General features: G+C 41.2%; 1 protein-coding gene and 1 pseudogene across 1 annotated transcript in view; both read right to left on the bottom strand.

Moving 5' to 3' along the window:
- Positions 1–24,665, bottom strand: part of TRAPPC9 (trafficking protein particle complex subunit 9) — a 655,570-nt gene that overhangs the window by 121,975 nt on the left and 508,930 nt on the right. The gene's annotated exons all lie outside the window — the stretch shown is intronic.
- Positions 1,583–22,972, bottom strand: LOC149525229 (lipoamide acyltransferase component of branched-chain alpha-keto acid dehydrogenase complex, mitochondrial pseudogene; annotated as a pseudogene).

Genomic DNA, 24,665 nt, shown 5'->3' with positions numbered 1-24,665 from the left:
ATTCCCCTACTTCAAATGGATGTTGTGAGGATAAATATATTTATGACTTTGAGGCACTGAGATACTATGAAATGAGGCCCATATAGGTACTTGTGACAGAATTATAGATACAGAAGGCATGGACAAACATTTTAATCATAACGTAAGAAGGAACAGTTTTTTTGTGTGTCATGGATATAGAATAAAATAAAAAGACGGCTTTCTGGAGCAGTGCTAATGTTAGTGACACTGGTAATAATTAAACTGGGTCAAAGTAGGCCTGGAAGCAGAGATGCCTACAGAACAGACCATTTCCCAGTTTCTACACTAAACTATATTGCTTTATCAAGAGGCACCAAATGTATATCTTCCTCCCATTCACTGTATAACAAGGGGATAGATCTGATCAGATGTTAGCAGGAAATAAGAGCTTTTTTCATCTTTTCAGACAACAGGGCTTTTATAGAACTGATTCATTCATGTATTTACTCATTTGGCAGACTAGTTTCCCCAAAAGGCTATTTCAATTCAGCCATGTTTATACAGCAGAGACAAAAGCTAATAAACAGGGGACAATGGCTGTTCAGTAATATAATAAAGTGTGAGAATGGAAAAGCAAACAGCTCATCTAGATTTATCCAGAATAAATAGAAACAGAATATAAAATACTCAGCAGTGAAGAAGAAAGCAGGCAGCAAAGAAATACAAATGGGAGGTAAAGAAAGCCAGGGAGAGCAGGCTGAGATGAGAATCACAATGCACAGATAGAGCTAAGGGCTAGTTAAGGGAGATATGTGTGAATTCAAGGTATTTATGCTGAAAAACTGGATGAATTTCTCTCAGAAGTAAAAAGCATTTTGATAACCTCAGTTCTTTTCAGGAACAAAAATGGAAAACAATCAGCTTGCAGCTGTGTGAAACAGAATATAATCCTTACAATGCCTGATATTAAATTACTAAAAATGTTTTGTTTTTGTAAGATTAAAAGAAATTAAATTTAGAAAACAAAAATGTCCCCTATATCACCCTAAAAAATTTATGGCAACAGCCCTGCAGTAGCACAGAGGTAGGCTGGATAATTTTACAAATCTGACCTTTGTGTTTCATCGTTATCAGTTACTACAGAAAAAGACTTGACAGATTCTTCAACTCACAAAATAATGTTTCATAGGAGATCATATCCATTAATTATATTATATTATATTATATTATATTATATTATATTATATTATATTATATTATATTATATTATATTATATTATCAAAGACAATGTTGTTGGCAAGTCACTAGTGAGAGGAGATGGAACTTTAGTTTGACATCAGTTTCCTATGATTAGATTAAACACCACTGCTCGTGTGCCTGGGCAAGAGACACGACAGATTGGTTATGGGGGGGCTGAATCGGCACTCCAAAAAGGGGAAGAGCCTTAGGCAGAAGGGCCATGGCCAGGGCCATCAGCCCTCAGCGCAGCCCTCCAGGGAATACTGAGGACTGTTCCTCCCCATCCCAGCCCTCAGTATTCCCTGGAGTGTGCTGCACAGGGCTTTGACAATGATTTAAAGGTCCAGGCCGCCACCGCCGCCGCTGCAGTAGTAGGGGCTCTTTTGACCCGGGGCAGTTGCCCTCTTCCCCCCCATCTCTCTGCCAGCAAGCCTATGCCTGGCATCAGTGTAGATCAGGGCTACTCAACTTTGGAAGCCCCGGGGGCCACAATGATACAGCACATGTCAAGGACTGCAACTTAAGTGTGGTTGCATATACATGCAAATAGCTTCTTTCACACTGACAGGCATGAATACAAGGCTAAGCAGCCAGCACTTCCCACAATGCCCAGGTGCTCCCGGCACCTCCCCCCTGGGGGCTAGAAATGCCGACACCCTGTACCCGTCTGTTCCAGACAATCCGTCCGCTTGCATCTTTCAATACTTACCCTGCCTGAGTGACACCTTGCTGTTATAGAGCATGTTCCCAGTGGAGGCTATGCTCAAAGGATCCCACCGCGGGCCATGTGTCGAGTCCCACGTAAACCCAAACCACACCACGTGCTGCAAACAAACGGGCCACATACGGAGCCACACGTTGGGTAGCCCTGGTGTAGATATTTGTAAATCCCTGGAGTAACTCATTCAGAAGAAAAAGGGTCTGTGGTGATACTTGCATTTGAGAATTCCCAATGTTGAGACTGAAATTCAGATATTAATTCTTTTCGTGTTATCCATGAACTCAAATAACGGATACACTGGGACTTCTCATAAATCCTGCCAGATACAATGAATATTTGCATATGACTTAATATTTGCCCAAAAAAAGAATGCTATGGCAAGCAGATAGTAGGGGAACAGGAATTAGCGCTGACATGTCATGCCAATTTTTGTACCACTACTATCAGTTTCTTTTGCTTTCCCTTCATGCATCTCATGCAGTGAGCTGCAACTTACGAAAGCTTATGCCATAATAAAACTGTTAACCTTTACAGTGCCACTGGACTCCTTGTTGTCTTTGCTGAAATAGACTAATACAGCTACCTCTGAAACCTAATTCATTTAAAAAAGACAAGGCTGGGGTGACTCCATTAGATGCTATAAGTATAACAAATATTTAATAATTTGCTCACCAATGCAATAGCATAACTCAAACGTATAACACTAAAGACAGGCAAACTTAGGCTAGAAATAAATATACATTTTTGACAGTGAAGTTAATTAACCACTGGCACAATTAAACAAGGGCTGTGGATTCTCCAACTCAGGCAATTTTTAAGATCAAGTCTGGATTTCATTTTCTAAAAATCTGTTCTAGGAATTGTTTTGAGGAAGTTCTATGTCTTGTGCTATACTGGAGATCAGACTAAATCATTACAATGATCCCTTCTAGCCGCAGAATCTGTGAAGCAGCATTTGGAGAATTAGAGTGCCAGATTCTCTTCCCACATCGCTATAAATCTTCGGTAACTCTACTGAAGTCAATGGAGTTAGGACAGTTATGATCAGAATCAGATCCAGAGAGTCTGGAATAAAAAGTGGAATTCAGAAAGATGCGATATTACAGTAGAAATGCACCAGATTTTGCGCTAGAGAGTATGACAATAATACAGTTAAAGAAATTAGATTATAAATAATTACCGGTGTCTAAGATCTTACATAAACACATATTACCTTTACAAATTAGTAAATATCAATGGAGTGAATTATAGTAACATTAATTATATCTATAGGCAGTGGGTGAAGGCTAAACTGGGGGAGGCAAACCCAGCCCCACATCTTCTGCGGAGGCCCAGCCCCCCACAGGAGCCAAGCAGCCTCCCTCCGCCCTCATAACACAGAGAGGGTAGGTGGCTCATGGCCCCAGCCTCCCTGGCCCCGGAGCATGGAGAAGGCAAGCGGCATGTGGCCCCAGACTCCCTGGTCTCAGAGCATGGGAGGTTGGACAGACGCTTGGGGAACAGCAGAACTCTGCCCCCAGTATGCCTACAGTAGACATTCTGGGTGTGGAGCGTGGGCAGAGCCAGGCTGGCAGTTTGGGAAGACAATGCCTTCCCCCGTCTAGTACACCAGTTGTCCATGATTGTATCATATAAATTAGGCTTGGACTGCTGTGTGCAGTTTGGCTGTAGCCATGTTCATCCCAGGATATTAGAGACAAAGTGAATGAGGTAATATTTTTTACTGGACCAACTTTGCTGGTGAGAGAGACAAGGTTTTGAGCCACGCTTCAGGACCTGAAGGGGAGCTCTCTGACTGCACAGATTGTCTCTCTCAACAACAGAAGTTGGTCCAATAAGAGATATTATTTCATTTACCTTGTCTCACTGAGATTGCCGTCATTTTTCATATCAACATCTCCCCTGCTTTCAAGGAACAAGAGCTTAATATTTTGAGAATTAAATTTTGCCTTTAAACCTCAATAGGCAAATATAATTTTCAATCCTTGCTGTCATAAAAGTCTCTGAAAAGCCTAAAAAAAAAGTTTGGAAAGTAGGAATACTTGTCCCTATGTGACTTCTAAATAGATTGGCCCAAATAGGCTAACTGAGTAAGATGAAGAAGCCATTTTATCTGACAGTCTGTAAAAAAGCCTTAGAATAATGCCTGCTAATGCAACACAAGCAAGAGAATGAAATCAGTAGGAAAAGAGATAAACCACTGAAACAGAGACAGGGAAAGTCAGGAAAATATATTCACTCAGAAAAGAGCAAGCAGGGTGGAACTGGAAGAGGCAGTGAGAAGTGTCAATAATGCCATGACACTGGCACCAATTAAGAGAGAGGAGACAACATGTTACAACAGACAGCAGGAAATAGTAACAATTAGGCATTCACTTAGGAAGTCTTATTGAAAAGTTAAGATACTGTGAGCTCGGAAACAAACTACATCTGTGATTAATAAAGAACACTGTAAATCTTGTTAAGCAGGGAGTCTTACAAGGCTTTTCTCTAGCTTTATACTTAAGAGAGACTAAAAATCATCATGGTATTACAATACTTTACATATAGAAAGGTATTCAATATCCAAACCTCACCCATTAAGAAATTATCAGAGACTTAAGATTTATAAATGCTCCCTGATAAAGGGCTAGATTCTAGAAGGATAGTTTGGATGCCAGCATGGGACTTGGGAAATTTGGGTTCAATTCTCTGCTCTGCCATCATCTTCCTGTGTCCCATGGGGTAAGTGACTTTCGGCTCCTCAGTCAGTCACCTAGAAAACGAGGATAACAGTACTGTGACTGGCTAGCTGAGGGCTCACCCTCCAGTTTAAGACATAGCACTGAAATGGTTTGGTAATGAAATAAGAAAAAGTTTATCGACAAAAAGAAAAATATATGTGATATTAAGCAAGAATAAGAGCGACAGGTACAATTACAAACAAAACCTGCTTTCTAGTGAATGAAATATGGACTTTCAACAAGCTACAGTCATTGTCTAAGTGGGTTTCATATTTGTCTAAGCAACTTTCAGGCCAAGAGGATTAAGCTTTCATGAGCTCAAAGGATGTTGTACCCTCTTGTCCCCTAAGTGAAGGAAAATTCAAATGTGTATTGCTCTTGTGTGACCCAAAGTTGCATTTTCCTGTTTCAAGAGTCAGAAAGGTTTCCTGGGATGTAGATTCTGTCCCTGGTGTGATCATTAAACCAATTTCTCTAACACTTGTTAGCATGATGGCTTGTTTATCTTGCACGAAAATATACTTCCATTGTCCTCTGCCCAAGACCAAGCCAGTCAGATAATTAAATACAGTCTTTTGTCAAGGACAGGCTGGGGATTATGTACTGCATGCCAAACACAGTTTATGAACATATTTCCAGCACATTCCTATAACTCTTTATGTATAACCCATACAATACTCCACACAATGATTTTCAGAGCTAATGTCATCAGTTTACAACTCATATCTTACAGGCTTCCTTTGAGATATATATTATGATAATGGTGTGTTGGGGATGTGTTTGTCAGGCTTGCTGTGAGCTGTGCAGTGGTGAGGGCTGGCCCACTGCTAATTGGCACTGAGTGGCTCCTACGGTCACAAGTGGGGATGTAATAGCATAACCGATTAACCGATAAGCAAAAGCGAATAGGTTAATGCTATAGATTACATGCATTCCTCCACCGCCCGCCAGCAATTTTTTTTTAGCAGGCTGGCCAGCAGCCCTCTCAGTCCTGGCTTGCGTCAGCTCTGGGACCTACCTCCACTGCAGCTCTGCATTTAATGTGTATTAGGAAGCAGGCGGGCAGACAGCCTGGCTCAGTTCCAGCTCGCACCGGGTCCAGGAGCTCAGACCCACCCTGGACAATGGGGTACTGCCACCCTGTGCTGCTGCAAAGGGAGCTGATTTTTAAACTGGCTCCCCTCGCGGACTAGCTCCCACCTGGCACTCCACGCTGCTGCCTCTGTATCAGAGGCAGCAGCACGGAGTGACAGGGGGCTCCTTGAAAGTGGGGCCAGGGAGAAATGGCTGCTGGCCCCGCCCCCGGGAACTATAGAATAGTCAAATAACTGATAAGAATTCATGAAGTTAAGCAACTATTCAGTTAACTGATATTTAACATCTCTAGTCACAAGAACTTCCCCACTATACAGTGGTGTTGTGAGGCAATTATTTTGAGATGTTAAGATATATGATGGTTGGGTTCGCATAAGTATGTAAGACAGCTAGATTCAATAAGCATTCCTATTCAGAACAGCACAAACACAGGCTTAAGTTCAATTATCTATTTAAGTCCCATTAATATCCAAGAGTCTTAAGTGCATATTTAAATTCAGCCCATTTTAAGTGCTATACTGAACAAAGACAGACTCAAACATGCACTCAATAGGTTTCATGAGTAGGGACGAAAGTAGGTTCATTATGATCCCTGCCAATGCCTGACGACTGTAGCAACAAATACTTGAGATATAAGCTGAGACATCAGCTGTACCTGGGAACCAGTCTTAGGAAGCACAAGCTGACATCTGATCTAGACACCACACAACAGATATGCAACCAGACTTGAAGAAAACATTTGAGAATTTAGCTAGTTATCTATTATTACAATTTACATAGTCTTCTACATTGTCATGAACTTACTGTGACCCAGAGACCTTTAACTCAAAACAAGATTGTGTAACGTGACTCTTAATGCAAACCATAACCAAATGTCACCTCACAATATTTAGTATTACTGTGCCTCTGCAGAGAGAGAACAAAAGATTAGACACTCAGATGAAGTTATCTAAAATTCCAAGACATCAAAGCCAGTAATTTGCCTGAATGACTTGCTGAAAGATAAAGCTGCAGCATCCGTATCAGTCATTAGGGGTAGTTGCGTACATTTGCTTTTGTACACATACATGCACTCTGAGAGGATATACTTCCTGAACAAGGTTTGAGATATGCTTCGCCTCATTTTCTAATGGTCTGCCTGTCTAAACATTCTGATAGCAACAGAGACAAATATATAACTGATTTAAAGAAGTGTTTGTGGCTTTAATCTATACATCTGCATATATTAAATTCCAAGGTGTTAATATTTAACTGTGTAATTTTTCATTATTTCAGATACTGATTTACTCTTATGATCTATTTAAGACTGCTACTTTTAAAACCCTTAACAGTGGCATGTGTAAGCTGTAGTTACACTGGAGATCTTTCTTGATTCTTTTCCTAATAGACATCTGGACTTAAACAGTAGCAATCTTAGGTTGGCAAAAAGTCTAAACTGAGCTCCTATGCTGTATGCATCTATGGGAACAGTTCACTAACATTTGATACTTTATAGGTCAAAAAGGACACCATAAACTCCATAAGTAGCAAGTGCAGATGATAGATAACCAGTATAATGTGTTCATTACAAGATATGTCATTTTAAAAGTCAGCTGTGACATTCTGCAACAGTTTCAGTTTCTGGATGGTCTTAGGGCAGTGGTGCCTAACCTGTGATCCCCAGACCCCTGGTGCTCTGCAGTGGGACTGATCTTTTCTTTTCTTTTTTCTTTTTTTCTCCCCCAGGGAAGGGGGTCCATGAAATTTTAATAGATTGAAAAGGGGTCTGTATGCTCAAAAAGGTTTGGAACTACTGATTTAGGGTGTACTTCATACATACTGCATAGCAGTAGCCTAATCTCAAGGTGATAAAGGAACAGAATCTGCTAGAAAATACACAGTAGAGAGATACTAACCATGCCCAAGTAAAGGCCACTTTTTCCTGTCCTATAGTTTTGTTGTTTCTTTAATGCAGGAGTTTCTTACTTTATAGCAATGAGTCTTTGGTGATATTGCACTCAGTGTAATTGGTATCCAGTTGAAGATTTCTTAGCTGTTCTGATGAGTTATTGGCACATAAGAAAAGTTCTCTGCAGCTACTGACATCACCATTATTATTCTGTGTTGGTGATTGCTCAATCAGTGAATATTCATTTTCTGGGGCCGCATGCCGCTTGCCTTCTCCTCTGGACGTAGCACAGCCCATGACACTGTGCAACTGAATGTCATGTTGAAAGGTCATGAAGTCTGTGTTGCTTCCCTCTAAATTTAAAATGATAGAGATTTGTCTCCTTGCATGTCATACTTTTCATTTAGTATACTGGACATGCTTCTTACTAACAAGGACTTGCAACTCTCGATTTGAATATCTGGGATCCTCATGAAGAGATCTGGTGATTAACAAATTTTAGTTATTTATTTATAGTTACTTTTCAAGGTATTCCATTTACACTGTAGGTGACTATGTGATTAGAAATTTAAGTGCTAATATACTAAACTAGAAACTGTAGATAAGGTATTTTATTTATCATCCAGAGACAATTTTCATGTCCTATGAGTAGGAAAGTGATAACCAAAAATCAACCAAGCCAAACAACCTTTAAGTAAACACTTAATATATTAAGTGTTGTTTGGCTTGGTTGATTTTTGGTTTCTGTTTTCACCAAACACTTAGGCCGTGTCTACACTGGGCCACTTATTCCAGAAAAGCAGTCACTTTTCCGGAATAACTTGCCAGCTGTCTACACTGGCTGCTTGCTTTTCCGGAAAAGCAATGACGATCTACTGTAAAATTATCAGTGCTTTTCCGGAAAAACTATGCAGCTCCAGTTTGGGCAAAAGCCCTTTTCCGGAAAAACTGTTCCGGAAAGTGCCAGTGTAGACAGCACAGTAGTCTTTTCCGCAAAAAAGCCCCGATCGCGAAAATGACAATCGGGGCTTTTTTGCGGAAAAGCGCGTCTACTTTGGCCACAGACGCTTTTCCGGAAAAAGTGCTTTTCCGGAAAAGCATCCTGCCAATGTAGATGCGCTTTTTCCGGAAATACTTATAACGGAAAACTGTTCCGTTTTAAGCATTTCCGGAAAAGGGTGCCAGTGTAGATGTAGCCCTTGACTAAACCAAAACACAACCCCTTATGTTATGAGACACACTTCCTAAATCTACAAAGCAGCAAAGAAAAATATTTAGAAGATTACCATGAAAGAAATATGCGATATGAGTGGTCATAAGAGGAAACCGTACAATTATAATGCAACTAACAAGATAGGGAACATATCAAAACTGGAGTTGAACAGTTCCAAAAGCAACATGAGGACTAAGAATCTCAATCTAAAAATTACATCTTGCCATATCTGGAAGGAAATCAGTTTCTCTTACTAGAGCCATGCAGTTCAGGCTTATGGAGGATACAGCTGGCTTATGGATAGGGGAGGGGGGGTAAGAAAGAGAAATATCCATTCTTTTTCCAGACATAAAGGAGTAAAACCATCCCATCAAATACTACAAAAATGAGCAGGCTTGCAGCTCAACTTTAAAAGGGGATGTGGATTTATCAGATGTTCCCTAACAACAATGGAGGGATGCAAACTATCTGTCCGCCCCACGCTGGTCTCCACATACACAAGAAAGGAGGAGGCAGGAGGGAGCCAGTCTTCTGTAGAAAAAAATGCTTCAGAAGCCCTGATGCAAAGATGGGGTATTGAGGAGAGAAGGTTCTCTACCTTTTAGAGACCTCTACTGGCTAAAATAAACATCGGGGTGAAATTCTGGCTCCACTGAAGTTGATGGCAAAGTTCCCATTGACTTTTAGTGAGGCCTGGATTTCACTCCGATCTCTGGAACTTTAGGAAGATTCCGCATTACTGGTTTTTGTAATACTTTCTTGCAATGCTGTTTGCAAGCTTTAGGACATTTGGAACACCCGTATTTACAATATTACTAGTTTTGGGCATGCATTTAATTTTTTTATAATGTTTACATTGCATTTTAATAATATTTATTTCCCTTTGGGCCTATGTATAATGCAATAAATTATAGGGGAGGCAGATGATTTCATTTTAATTTAAGATCCAAAAAGAATGATGAAAATATTGCAAAAAAATTCCATATTCCCATAAATTATGGGAAATACTGACCGATTGTCTAATCTCAGTATTTTGCCTCTAACTGCAGCATGAAAAGGTCATATAGAAAAAAGCTTGCAAATATAGCTCTGATGGCTGGTAAACAATGCTTCCCTCTTCTACCACCTCTAGTTCTGGATTCTGCATTTTGCAATAACATTTCTCCTTACATTTTAGCCTGGAATCTATTTTAAGGCTGAAAAAATTCTTATTTATTTCCAAGTTAAAGAAAAATACCTGTATATGCAGATAATGAATTCAATTCCAATACCCATTTCATAGAATTAGTATTTATACTAAGCACTGGGGATTCCAACTATCTTTAGTACTATCTGTGCTAAGCTACAGGCATTGTAGTTTTTAACCTACTGTAAATCAGTGTATTCAGAGGTAGAAATTTGTGTCAATAAAGCAAAACTGTCCCTTTTTACTTAATCATATTTTATAAGAGCTTGCAGTCGACTCTTTTATGGAGGGTTCTGTTGCCCGTTAAAATTAAGCCATAATTTTCTTTTCCATACAAATCAAGTTATTTCCATGCAGCAGTCAAAATAGTTAAGCATTTCATTGTGTTCCACTGAAAACAGCCTCCAGCCATTAAAGTTAACAGGGATTTTTGCACAGGTGAAGACTGCAGGACTAGATCCTTCTTACTCTGTTTTTTCTTTTCCCTTTTGCTTTTCAAGTAGAGGCCGAAGGCTGGGGACATAGTTTTAACATAGTTAACATTGGAAGTGACTAAAAACATTAGTGCCCCTATAACGTGCTTTCATGGCCAGGAATAATGGGATGACTTTTCCCTAGAAGGGACCTCGAGAGGTACCATAAAATGTAGTACTGAAAGAGTAACCACATCCAGCCCATTATGCAGAGGAAGGACCAGGTAAACCTGATAGGTGTTTCTCCTAACTGTTCTTAAAAATCTCCAGTGATGGGGATTCCACAACCGCCTTTGGAAGTTTTTTTCCAGAGGTTAACTACCCTTTATTAGTTTAGAAATTTTTTTTCTAATGTCTAACCTAAAAATTCCTTGCTGCAGATTAAGCCCATCATTTCTTATCCTACCTTGAGTGGACATGGAGGACAACTGATGATCATCTTCTTCATAATAGCCCCTTACACATTTGAAGTATGTTACAAGATTCTCCCTAAATCCCCTTTTCTCAAGGCTAAACTTGCCCGTTTTTTAACCTTTCATCATAGGACAGGTTTTCTAAACATATTATCATTCTTTATGTTCTTCCCCAGACTCTCTCCAATTTATTCACACCTCTTCTAAAGTGTGGTGTCCACATCTTGACACAGTTTTCTAGCACAGGCCTTAGTAGTGTTGAACCGAGTGGAACAATTACCTCCTATCTCAAATACATCACATGTTAAAATACCTCACAATTATATTTGTGGGTTTTTTCATAACTGCAACATAAAACACGACTAAAAAAAAAACCCCAACACAACCCAGCAACCAATGGTTCTCCATGTCCATTCAAGGTAGGTGGGCTTCATCTCAAGCAAGGGAGATTTAGGTTAGATATGAAGAACAACTTTCCAACTATAAGAGTAGTTACAATATGGAATAGACTTCCAAGGGTGGGTGATCACGGTATCTATCATTGGAAGCTTTTAACAACAATTGGACAAATACCTATCAGGGATGGTCTAGGTTTACTTGATTCAGCCATAGAGCAGAGGTCTGGACTTGATGACCTTTTAGGTCCCTTCCAATCTACATTCCTACAATTCATATTCAATTTGTAATCCACTATAATCCCAGATCCTTTTCAGCAGTACTACCACCAGCCAGTTATTTCTCATTTTCTACTTGTACATTTTTTTTTTCTTTCTAAGTGAAGTGCTTTGACCTTCCCTTTATTGAATGTCACCTCGTTCATGTCACGCCAATTCTCCAATTTATCAAGGTCCTTTTAAATTCTATTCCTGGCCTCCAGCATGCTTGCAACCCCTCCCAGCCTGATGTCATCTGCAAATTTTATAATCATTCTTTCCACTACTTTATCCAAGTCATTAATGAAAATACTGAGTAATTCTGGATTCATGATTGACCCCTGCAGTACTTCTCTACATTGGCCCTCAGAGTTTGACAGTGAACCAATGACAATCAATTTGTGGTATGGTCTTTCAATCATTTGCAAATCCACTTTATAGCAATTTTATCTCAATCACATTTCCTTAGTTTGCTTATGAGAATATCACATTCACATTAGGGACAATCAAGCCTTGTTCTGTGTCCATGGCAACTCCAATATTGTGAGAAGCCTTGTATGTGATACTTTGACAGTTTTCATCCACTGAGGCATTAAGAATAGGATAATGCAATAATCCCAGAGATGCTGCCTTTATGAAGAACAACATAAAGGAGAGTTTAACTCCATGCACCTGTGCTACAGGTTTCAATTCTTCTCTCAATAGAACAAGCTGAGTTAAGTAAATCTCATCACAATAACTAAAGTGAGGAATCTTTACTGCAGCAGTCATGTCTTTACCATTACTTTGTGAAAGCCTGTCACCGCCTCAGTTCTATCTTTCCCTCCAAGCGCAATGGGCTTGGAAATGGGTATAGCAATTTTAGTTCCTTTGTCCTTTGCAGCAGGTGATATAGTCTCTGGTTTTGGTAATGGTAGGATAATTTCAGATTTTGGTGATGGAGGTAAAATAACTCCTGTCTGCTTGGTCAAATAATTGAGAATGTCTTCTTTAAGGATGCGGTTATTTTTCCCTGTTCCAACAACTTCACTTAGCTTAATATTGCTTTCCATGGCAAGGCGATGGACAGCAGGAGTTGCCAACTCTTTGTGGCCTTTTATCTCTTGGTGGGTCTGCACTTCATAAAACACAACAGGTGTCTAAACAACATCCTCTTCTGCGCGTACATCTTTCAGGGCATTAGTTTTTATGTCCACTAATAGTTTTCCAACATATCTAATTTAATCTAAATTATAATGGAGTTTTTTAATGATGCCATCATAATGACTAGTGATAGTGATAGAAGCTTTATCACTTTGTACTTCTCATAGAATAAAAGAATACTAGGACTGGAAGGGACCTCGAGAGGTCATCGAGTCCAGTCCCCTGCCCTCATGGCAGGACGAAATACTGTTTAGACCATCCCCGATAGACATTTATCTAACCTACTCTTAAATATCTCCAGAGATGGGGATTCCACAACCTCCCTGGGCAATTTATTCCAGTGGTTTACTACCCTGACAGTTAAAACGTTTTTCCTAATGTCCAACCTAAACCTTCCTTGCTGCAGTTTAAGCCCATTGCTTCTTGTTCTATCCTCAGAGGCTAAGATAAACAAGTTTTCTCCCTCCTCCTGAAAACGGCTATCATGTCCCCCCTCAGTCTTCTCCTTTCTAAACTAAACAAACCCAATTCTTTCAGCCTTCCTTCATTCATAAGTGATGTTCTCTAGACCTTTAATCATTCGTGTTGCTCTTCTCTGGACCCTTTCCAATTTTTCCACATCTTTCTTGAAATGCGGTGCCCAGAACTGGGCACAATACTCCAACTGAGGCCTAACCAGCGCAGAGTAGAGCAGAAGAATGACTTCTCATGTCTTGCTCACAACACACCTGTTAATGCATCCCAGAATCATGTTTGCTTGTTTTGCAACAGCATCACACTGCTGACTCATATTCAGCTTGTAGTCCACTATAACCCCTAGGTCCCTTTCTGCTGTACTCCTTCCTAGACAGTTGCTTCCCATCCTGTATATGTGAAACTGATTGTTCCTTCCTAAGTGGAGCACTTTACATTTGCCAGTCCCAAAACAGACCCCTGCGGAACCCCACTTATTATACCTTTCCAGCAGGATTGTGAACCATTAATAACTACTCTCTGAGTATGGCTGTCCAGCCAATTATGCACCCACCTTATAGTAGCCCCATCTAAGTTGTATTTGCCTTGTTTATTAATAAGAATATAATGCAAGACCATATCAAACGTATCATACTTCACAAATGCTATCAAACTAAGGCACACTATCACCTTCTTTTACATACCATTCTTTCACAGTCACCTCTGTAATTCCTTCTCCAATATTAGAGACCCCGAATTGTACAATTTGGCCATTTGAAATGGCAGATGTTCTGAATAATCTGTGAGGATGACTAAACTTGAATGCAGATTTGTCAAATATGCTCATGTATTTTGACTTTATAAAGCAAACACGGGTACACAATCTAATATGGTGAACACAGATCAGGAGCCCCGCAGTCCACGAGTGGAGCTGTACCAAAAATCTTACTAAAATCAGCATGCATCTCAAGTCTACGCCTTCCTCTATCCCCCATCCAGTAACATGCATGCCACCTGGGGCCAGTTGGGAATCCTCAACTGCCCCAGGCTGCACATGGTGTTTCAAAACAGCAGTGGGCTCCATGCAGCGCTGCCACTTTGAAATGCTGCAGGGAGCACGGGGCCAGTGGGGATTGCTTCAGTTCCCTGCATGCCCTGTGCTCCTCACATCGCTTTCACCTTTGAAGTGTAGAAACAGCCCTGCAGCTGTTGCTACACTTCAAAGGCAGAAGCGCCCTTATCAATTAATCGAATAGTCGATGCAAACTGCATTGACTATTCGATTAGCCAAATAATCAAAATTTTACATCCCTAATCCTTGACTGTTTCATGTACTTCTGCCATTTAAATGGCTCTGCTCAGTGTAACTGAGCCTTTTTAATCAGCTCAGCTTGGCTTTGGATACACAAAAGGGGAAGTGTCACAAGACATTGCTACCAGCCTAGCAGGCCAGCGAGTACGGCTCAGCCATTGCAAGTTTAAATTACAATATGAAAAAAGGCTTTACCTTTTTCTCTACTAATTAAAATAAGGGTCCTACAGTCTCAATCACAAATTACTACTAATAATATTGTTAGTACTTTACTTAGATGAGTTGTTTTCATTTTGCTGATGGGGGGAACATGAGCAGAAAAGCTAAATAAGTTGTCTACACCACAGACACTCGGGATGTAAAGGAGTAGTCAACTATACAATTAACTGATAAGCCTCGGTGTATCAGTTAATTTAGTTGACTACTTGCATTCCCCCTCCTTGCTCCTTCTGTATTAGAGGCAGCAAGGAGGGGGGAGGGAGCAGGCGCCGGTGTAGGGCAGAGCTAGCTTAAAAGCCAGTTCCCCCCAGCATCAGCGCTGCAATGCTACCTGCCCCCTCCACCCGCAGTGCTGCTGCCTCTATCAGAGGGAGCAGCGTTAGGGGGGGGGGGAGAGGGAAGAAGGGCAGGGGAGGCTGCTGTGAAGCAGCCTCTACTTGCAGCAAACCTGGGCCCACTGTGGGCAGAGATTTCTTCATGACAGTAACCCCTGTCAGCGGAGGGTCTGACCTCCTCGTGGATAGAGGCTGCTCCACATCTCATGGAGCAGCCTCTGTCCGCGGTGAGCTTGGGTCTGCCACAGACAGAGGCCGGTCCCCGTCAGCAGCCCCTGTCTGCAAGGGGATCACAGAGCTCCCTGTGGAGAGAGGCTGAAGTAGTCTCTATTGGCAGGGAGCTTGAACTCTGCACAGACTGGGGAGGCAGACCAGCCTCTGTCTGCAGGGAGCTCGGACCCCCCCACGGCTAGGGACTGCTGCCACCCAGCGTTGCTGCCTCTATATCAGAGGCAGCAGCGCAGGGCAACAGGCAGTCGATCTGAGCAGGGAGCTGCTTTTTAAACTGGCTCCCCTCATAGACCAGCTCCCACCTGGAACTTGCAGCTGCCTCTGATAGAGGGGTGACAGGGGGCACCTCGGGAGTGGGACCAGGAGCCCACTGGCTGCTGGCCCTGACCCTAGGGACTACAGAATAACTAACCAACTGCTAAGAATTCACGTGGTAACTCGACAATTCTATTACCTGCTATCTAATATCCCTAACAGTCATACAGTAAGATAGTGGCATTAGGGAACAGAACGTTTTAATATGGATTCCAGTACTCTAACCACTAGACAAAATCCTAAATCGGAAGTTTAAACTGTGCTAACGTGATTTCATATTACCAATCAAACTCATAAATCTACAGGCCAAATGTAGCAGGAAAATATGGCTCAAAGCCCCATATTATTTCAGAAGTAATATTCTGCATTGAAATAATTTTCTAAAAATCAAGAGTGTGTCCAAAAATGCCATTCGAGCGATGCCATCACATTTCTGTGGCATTTCTCCAGCGGCAACAGATTCCGAACCACCTGTCTGCAGCATTATTAGCACCTTCTCTATAGTAATTAATTCAGAAAATGTGTCATGGCATAGCCTCGTCAGTGCAATAAGTGAAGTTCCTGTAGTTGGCAGCAGTTAGACACACAACACCGGATGCTCTGAAAGGCAAACTCTTGCCACCCCAATTGCTAAATTCTACAAACACCAATGAAAAAAATTAGGGCAATGTAGACAACTTCAGTAGAAGACTTCAGTTCGCTTTATAAAAAGCTTACTTTTATCCACTGATCTCGATATTTTGCAAGGATGGATAAATATCACTATCCACATTTGTACAAATGAGAAAGTCAGCTATTGAGTGCTCAAGGTGAAAATGCAATTCAAATGGCAAAATCTGAATAGATTCTTTGGTTCGTTTCCCCACTTGTGAGACTACAGCTATAACAAGGAGTTTTTCCCCTTCTCACACAGATTCCCAAGCTCCAATGTGGCTCTAAAACCCTTTGATTTTCTGTCCAGTTCATTCTGTTTCTAATCACTGTTCATTCTGTAGTCTCATTCTTTTTATTTTTTAAATACTGACAATGAGGTGGCATGACATTACACTAAAGGATGAAATCCTGGCTCGAATTAAGTAGATGGAAGTTTTGCTACTGACTTCAGTGAGATCAAGATATTATCAGATAGTCAGTACTCCAAAAAGTGATTATCTATCATCAGCTTCTTACTATATATTTTAGAAGTGTGAATCTGCCTGTCTGACTTTGAGTCCATTGGTTCAAGAACTCCTCTTAAATGGTAAGAGCTCAGATCACCACATTTAATATGCAGCTTCCTCTTCTCCTAACTTAAGGTAAGGTCAGGGTTTGGTTGTACCAGGATAATGGGATGAGAGTGGAATTTGATTGTTTCTCATAAAATGGGAAGGGGGGGAGGTCTGGTAGGAGGGAGTTATACTGCAGAATGATCACAAGGGGGCAGCAAGGGTCTAGAGAAAGGGACTAGGACAGCTATAATCACATTGAACCAGAAGAGGTAGGGGTGGAGATTGGGTTTCAGAGAGTTTGTTTGAGAGTGTGTCTCTTACCCATCCAAGGGACATCCATCCCTCCCTCTGGCTGTGCCCACTGGAACTACAGCAGCCATGGATAGGTGCTTCTTACCTGGCCCCAAACTGCTGTGGTGAGAGGAGGCTAGGGTTGTCCTCTCTCCTGGGGCAGCCAGCATCCTGAACTCTTCATCGCCAGCCCCTTCCCACAGCAATGATTTAAATGAAGAAAAAACTGATTTGAGCTAAAAAGCTGAGCAATACCAGGTAAATCTTCTAGTGTTATGTATTATATAAAACATTAGTACTTCATTTCATTACATTCCACCACATTTTCACTTCCTAAGACTATATCGGGGTAGGCAATAATTTTTTGCCAGGGGCCACTTTGAAGTGTTTGAAGTGGCCCCAGGCCGCATAAGAAGGGCCAGAGCATCAAGCGGAGGGGCAGGGCCACCTCCTGGTCCCCCACCCCCAGACTATGATTGGTCTGGGGGTGAGGGAGTGCCTTTGCTAACCTCCCCCCATATGTCCCCTAGGTGCCCATGCTCCTAGTATGGGAGGAGACTTCCCAAACTCCCCTGCCCCTCGGCCAAATAGGGCCTGGAAGCACGCAAAGCCTCCTCCACTTTCCACCCGCCTGCGAGCAGCGTGCAGCACTTCAAAGCATCACGTGCTCCTGGCAGGGTGGGAGGAGGCTTTTCGCGCTCCATCGTCCCCAGGCCCTAATTGGTCTGAGGGCGGGGAAGCAGCAGGGCCTCTGCAGGCCAGATCCACCCACTTGGCGGGCCGGATCTGGCCCACCCCTGGACTAGATGGTGCAACAAAAATGTCAAATGTAATGCAAACAAACAAAAACACTTGTTTTTGAAATAGAATTTTCACAGAGCAGCTTGGGAAAGGGTCTTCAAAAAAGGAAAGAATAATAGATTATCCAACTACAAAAATAGCTGAAATTACCAATACTTTCCAGTGGTTCATTTTCTAACTGTGCATGCCTGACATTCTTTTCCTTTTCCCAGTGTTTTCAGAATGCATTAGCCCAGCGGTATCTGTGTTTTACAGTAATAATTAGCATCTTGGGGAGTCAGCCATGGATAGCAAAAAACATAACTGAAGTAGAGTTAATCAAGAGCAAAATTAAAAATGAGGAAGAGCTTGTATAATCACAGTAGGGTTTTTTTAAATGACAGCAAAGTTAAGTCAAACAATCAGCTTTTGCATAGCTTGTTCCACAGAAGTTCTAGGTTTGTTCTAACAAGGAATCACAAGATGAAAAATGTCAGAGTTAGTATGTTTCAGCAAACACAATGAGGTGTTCTATGGCAACTTAAGGACTAACACATTTATTTAGGCATAAGTTTTTGTGGGTTACTTCATGCATCTGACAAAGTGAGCTCCAGCTTATGCCCGAATAAATTGTTAGCCTTTAAGGTGCCATGGGACTCCTCTTTTTTTTTTCTTTTTTTTAAGGTGAAAAATGCCTGTTTTCTTAATGGCTTAAAGTAAAAGTAAAAGTAAAAGTAAAAGGATAGCATAGCTTGGCTAATAATGCTTCTGACTTGATAATCATCTCACTGCTCAGACTCCAGAGAATTATCAGAAAAGCTTTCATTTTAGCACCCCAGAGCAGTCCATTTTAACTTTTCATAACAAATGCTAAACTATGGCAGAATGAACAACTTAATCAATATGCTTTCTTGGAATGGGATTCAAATGCATGGCTCTTCCTGTTCCTTAGACTTAGTGATATATGAATGAGATCCTACCAATAACATCACAGAATTAGATTACCTAATCAATAGTAAGAACAAAACCATCCCTGTCTATTATTTTCCATCTGCAGTATGGAAACAGACTATATGTGAGAGCACAACTCAATACCACAGTTCTCCTCATCTGTTTATTGAGACTTGCACATGATAAAATGGAATAGTAGAACCTTGATTCATCATAATGCTTTTTGTATATTGCCTCAGCATCCAGCCCAGAGTTACCACCTCATTCACACCTTCTGAAAAAAGGAACTGGGCTACATCTGTCAAATCAAGGCCTGTTTTGTTTAGTGTACTTCAGGAGAGGTCACTTACTTTTCTTACAGTTAAAATCAGCATAAAAGGTCCGACAACAGGACTTATCAGATGACCTAGGCTGCCTGTGCTGCATTATGAGAGTCACGATATATGTGAACAGCAACTGCATGCTAATGTTCAGATACCACCGAGACAAGAACAAGGGAAAAGATTTTCAAAAGCACAAATGGCAGGTAAGTGCCTAACTCCCGTTTCAATATAAATATGTAGACAAACAACGGGATGTGTGGTAATGGCATCACATTTAGACACACCATGAATATTATGGGAGACTCAAGGTCAGAAGCACTTGTGTTTATATGGCATATTTTCAACTCAGTCCATGCTGTATTTATGCTATATTTAAACTGATTATCCTATTTTACCCATTCACATTAGCACAGGTAATATCAAATTCTATGGTTCATAATCTATGACAATTAATAAGACTGCCATGCTCTTTAGGGACAACACAGTTCTCAAGCCCAAAATGAAGCACGTCAGAGCAGGAGATAATATGTTTTTGGTCAAGGGGGTTCAGCTGTGGCATGAGCTCTCTGAGGAGACCGGATGAATACAGTCTGACCATCTTAAGGGTACAGTGTAACATTTTCATATTTTTTATTTTTATATGAAAAGGAATAAAAATGCAATGAGATAAATGATTTAGAGCTTGTATATGTTTCTGAATATTGTGTACTTCATAGGATCGCCAACGTCCTGCAATTTCATAACCCAACAAAGATGCAAAATCAGACTGTAGAAAGCAAAATCAGACTGTAGAAATCAAACAATACAACGTAGAAATAACACAAGTGGACAGTGTTACAACAGTAAAATAGGAGAAGACATATATAAATGAGCAAAGATGGGAAGGAGGGGGTCTTGAGAGAAAAAAAGAAGCAGTTTGAAAGCTTTCCCTTATTTAGAACATTATTTAAAATATGCATTTCTATGATTATATATATTAAAACCAAGCACCTATAAGTGGGAAGTGCAGAAGACTATTAACTGCCTTACTGTTTAAGTCTAATTTTTACCTGTAAAGCACTGATATTTTGGTGATTACCACTGAAAAAAACCCTATAAAAATGAATAGACTGAATCATCTAAGTCTCTCCAAAGGCACATAATATATTCTAGGGCACTGATCTGCAAATACTTCTACACAAGTAACACAAATGACATTAATGGGAAAACTCACATGTGCAGAGTTATTCACATCCTTAAGTGTTTGCACGCTTAGGCTAATACTGATGAATTAGTGCTTTAAATCTATGTTAAAAATGTCGCCTGTTTTCTTAAAATCCTTTGCTAAAAATATGGTACTATACAAGTACAAATCATTACCACTATTACAATTGTGACATAAGCCTTTGAACTTCAGGCTCTTCTAGAATCACAGGATTTAGAGATGGCAAAGTCCTATCAGATTATCTACTTCATCCCCTGAAAGCACACAGAAGAATTTCACAACAACAGTGTTATGAACAGTAAGAGGAACAGTAAAAAAAGGCAGCACTTTCATAGCATTTTACATTATAGTACTCACAATACTTCTGGAGGGTAGGTTATAATTATTATCTCCATGTGACAGATGGCCAAATAAGATTTGTTTCCTTAATAAAGGTGAAAGGAGTTGCCCAAGGCCACACCACAATTTAGTCTCAGAGACAACAGAATTTCAGTCATCTCAGTCTTTTAGGTCACACTGACCCTCCTCAGCGGGCATTATCAGCTGAAAGGAATAGATTTGAGCTAACCAAAGAGAATATTCTACATTAGGCTGTAGTGATACAGCCTGATAAACTGGAAACTCTTCCTCATTGTAAAATACCAAAATAAGATGAAACACACACACACACTAACCTTAAAAGCTTCAGGGAGTAGCCGAATTAGTCTGTAGAGGATAAACTTAAAAAAAATAGTCTGGTAGCCCTTTAAAAACTAACAAAACATGTACATGGTATAGAATCATAGAATACTAGGACTGGAAGGACCTCCAGAGGTCATTGAGTCCAGCTTCCTGCCATCATGGCAGGACTCAGTACGGTCTAGACCATGCCTGACCTGATAGACATTTATCTAACCTACCCTTAAATATCTCCAGAGATGGAGATTCCACAACCACCCTGTCCAACCTAAACATCCCTTGCTGCAGTTTAAGCCCATTGCTTCTTGTTCTCTCCTCAGAGGCCAGGAAGAACAATTTTTCTCCCTCCTCCTTGTGACACCCTTTTAGATACCTGAAAACAGCTATCATGTCCCCTCTCAATCTTCTCTTTTCCAAGCTAAACAAGCCCAATTCTTTCAGTCTTCTTTCACAGGTCATATTCTCTAGACCTTTAATCGTTCTTGTTGCTCTTCTCTGGACCTTCTCCAATTTCTCCATATCTTTCTTGAAATGTGGTGCCCAAAACTGGACACAATACTCCAACTGAGGCCTAATCAGTGCAGGGTAGAGCAGAAGAATGACTTCTCGTGTCTTGCTCACAACACACCTGTTAATGCATCCTAGAATCATGTTTGCTTTTTTCGCAACAGCATCACACTGTTGACTCATATTTAGCATGTGGTCCACTATAACTCCTAGATCCCTTTCTGCCGTACTCCTTCCTAGACAATCGCTTCCCCTTCTGTACGTGTGAAACTGATTGTTCCTTCCTAAGTGGAGCACTCTGTATTTGTCCTTATTAAACTTCATCCTGTTTACCTCAGACCATTTCTCCAATTTGTCCAGATCATTTTTAAGTATGACCCTGAAAAGTCGTAGTCTCTTTAGCCTCTCCTCATATGGGACCCGTTCCAAACCCCTAATCACTTTAGTTGCTCTTTTCTGAACCTTTTCTAATGCCAAGATATCTTTTTTTAGGAGAGGAGACCACATCTGTACGCAGTATTCCAGATGTGGGCGTACCATGGATTTATACAACGGCAATAAGATATTCTCCGTTTTATTCTCTATCCCTTTTTTTAATAATTCCTAGCGTCCTATTTGCTTTTTTGACTGCCGCTGTACTCTGCGTGGACGTTTTCAGAGAACTATCCACAGTAATTCCAAGATCTCTTTCCTAATTACGTGTAGCTAAATTAGCCCCCAATATATTGTATGTAGAGTTGGGGTTATTTTTTCCAGTGTGCATTACTTTACACTTATCCACATTAAATTATTTGCCATTTTGTTGCCCAGTCATTCAGTAGCCACACTGTGTATTTGGCAAACAATTTCCTTCCCTACCAGAGCAACCAAACAAAATATGCCCCTCCTGGACAACTTCATGTGTTAGAGATGATGTAGAATGAATAAAACGGTCATTTATACTTTTGCAAGGTTCAGTAGGTTGGCATATCAGGAGTTTCTTTGCAATGGCAAAAACAGGGGATACCAGCCAGACAAATATGCTTTTTTACCTTTTTTTGTGGAGAAATATTTACCCTGCAGAACAATGCAATTCAAATCAAGAAGAATTTTGTCATTTCTAAACATTTTGTCAATTTCCAATATCCTTGTCAATGATGGAAATCAAATAACTAGCACCCTGCATGGATACAAAATTTGTGTCCACATCTGCATACAAATCTGCAGAAATGAGCCATGGTTATCCACATCCCCAGATGTGGATACCCGCAGATTTAAAGCAGACATCCACAAATTTGCAGGGTTCTAGATACAAAATTTGTATCCACATATGCATCTGTATCTGCAAACATGAGCCATGGATATCCACACCAGTGTTCCCGCTAAAATTTTCCATCTGTGAGTGGAGTCAATTTTGTGTGGTGTGCCTATATTGATGTCATGTGCACTTGTTCGGATGGGTGCCACTGTGGCACCCATCGTGTGTCTGTGTCTCTGTGTGTGTGTGTCTCTCCCTCTCCCTCTCCCTCTCCCTCTCCCTCTCCCTCTCCCTCTCCCTCTATATATATATATATATAGTGCTAGCTGTGTAACAGGATGCATTTTCTGCTCTGTTACACAGCTAGCACTCCTGTCTCCTCCTCCACTCCCCAGTGCTCCAGCCCCTCAGCCCCAACTCCCCTCAGCCCCAACCGTCCACCAGCACCATGGCCCCAACTCCCGGCAGCAGCAGCTGCCTGCCAGCCCCACGGCCGCACAACCCCAACTCCCCGTGGAGTTCCATAGCCCCAATCCCAGATGGCAGCAGCTATCACCACGTAGCTTCGGTCCGGCGGCAGCTGCCTTCCAACGTGGCTTCAGCGCTGGCAGCAGCCAGAGCAGCCACCTCCTGCCATGGTCGCAGCCACGGCCCCGGGTGCAGCCATGCCACTTTCCTTCCAGGTTCAGGAAGGTGAGTGCTTCTGCATGGCTCTGTAAAAGAGGTGGGCAGGCTTAGAATTTTTTGTGCGTGGCCACACAGGCATGCACCTTAAAGGGAACACTGATCCACACAGCAGTAGAATTCCAAGCTGCTGTACTAACTTGAGCTAAGTGCCTTTTCCATTTCTGCTTCTCTTCTGTAATGATACTATTGCATCTATTGTTATGACATTTAACTAAATATAGTCTTGACCCAAGTCTATTTCTTTTCTGTGAACCCCTGGAGGTTGTACTCTACACAGGTGACACAGGCTGAACAGTCTCAGCCCAATAGTTCACATCACAAAGCCTATCATGTATAATTATGCAGAGAATTCAACATGATTTGAAAGGCTTTGATCAAACAAGGCATAGGGATGAACAAGAAAGCAGCATAAATTGCAAGTCCTGACCCTGGGGAAAATGTTCTCTCCTGATAGTGTCCTTTTATGCACTGGAAAGCCATTGTGTGGAAATGTCATTGTACAGATTAATAATTCCCCAAGATTTGTGAGTACTCATGCCAGAATAACATTTTTATACTTGTAAGATCCACTGTATTCTATGGTTCTGAAACTCTGGCTCTGAAACACTTCAAGGCCAGTTACCACAACAAGTCTGCGAGCACAGGAAAATGCCAAAAGAATCTTATTTCTGTTTGTGACAGGAATAACATGTCACTGTCACAGATTCGGCTGTGGGCTATGGAATTCACAGTGCCACCATCTGATATTCAACAGTCACAAAGGCCTTGTCTGTACTGCCAAGTTTTGTTGCCAAAAACCCTTTTGGGTGACAAAACTTGGAGAGTGTTCACATTGCAATGCAACAAAAGTTGTGACAAATGCCCAGATTTGATGACAAAAATCTTTCAACTCCAAAGGGAAATTGTGTCTCTTTTCATTTCTTTACTGTCCACAATCCTGCAATGTGTACTACAGTAATTTTTTTGTCTAGTTTATTGAACTCCAGCATGCTTCCCACTATGCCCGATTAGCCACTCCGGCCAGCGCTTTGAACTCCGTTGTGCTGCAGCCAGAGAAGCAAGTAAAAAGATGCAGCTCTTCCTCCTGCAAATCCCAGGAACTTTAAAATCCTGAAAAGTATTGCAAGAACAACAAGAAGTCCTGTGGCACCTTATAGACTAACAGATATATTGGAGCATAAGCTTTCGTGAGCAAAGATCCACTTCTTCAGATGCAGTCTATAAG

Source organism: Pelodiscus sinensis, chromosome 2 (assembly GCF_052426305.1).
Source record: "Pelodiscus sinensis isolate ZL-2025 chromosome 2, ASM5242630v1, whole genome shotgun sequence".
Classification (NCBI taxonomy): Eukaryota; Metazoa; Chordata; order Testudines; family Trionychidae; genus Pelodiscus; species Pelodiscus sinensis.
This window is presented reverse-complemented; position numbering and strand designations above follow the sequence as displayed.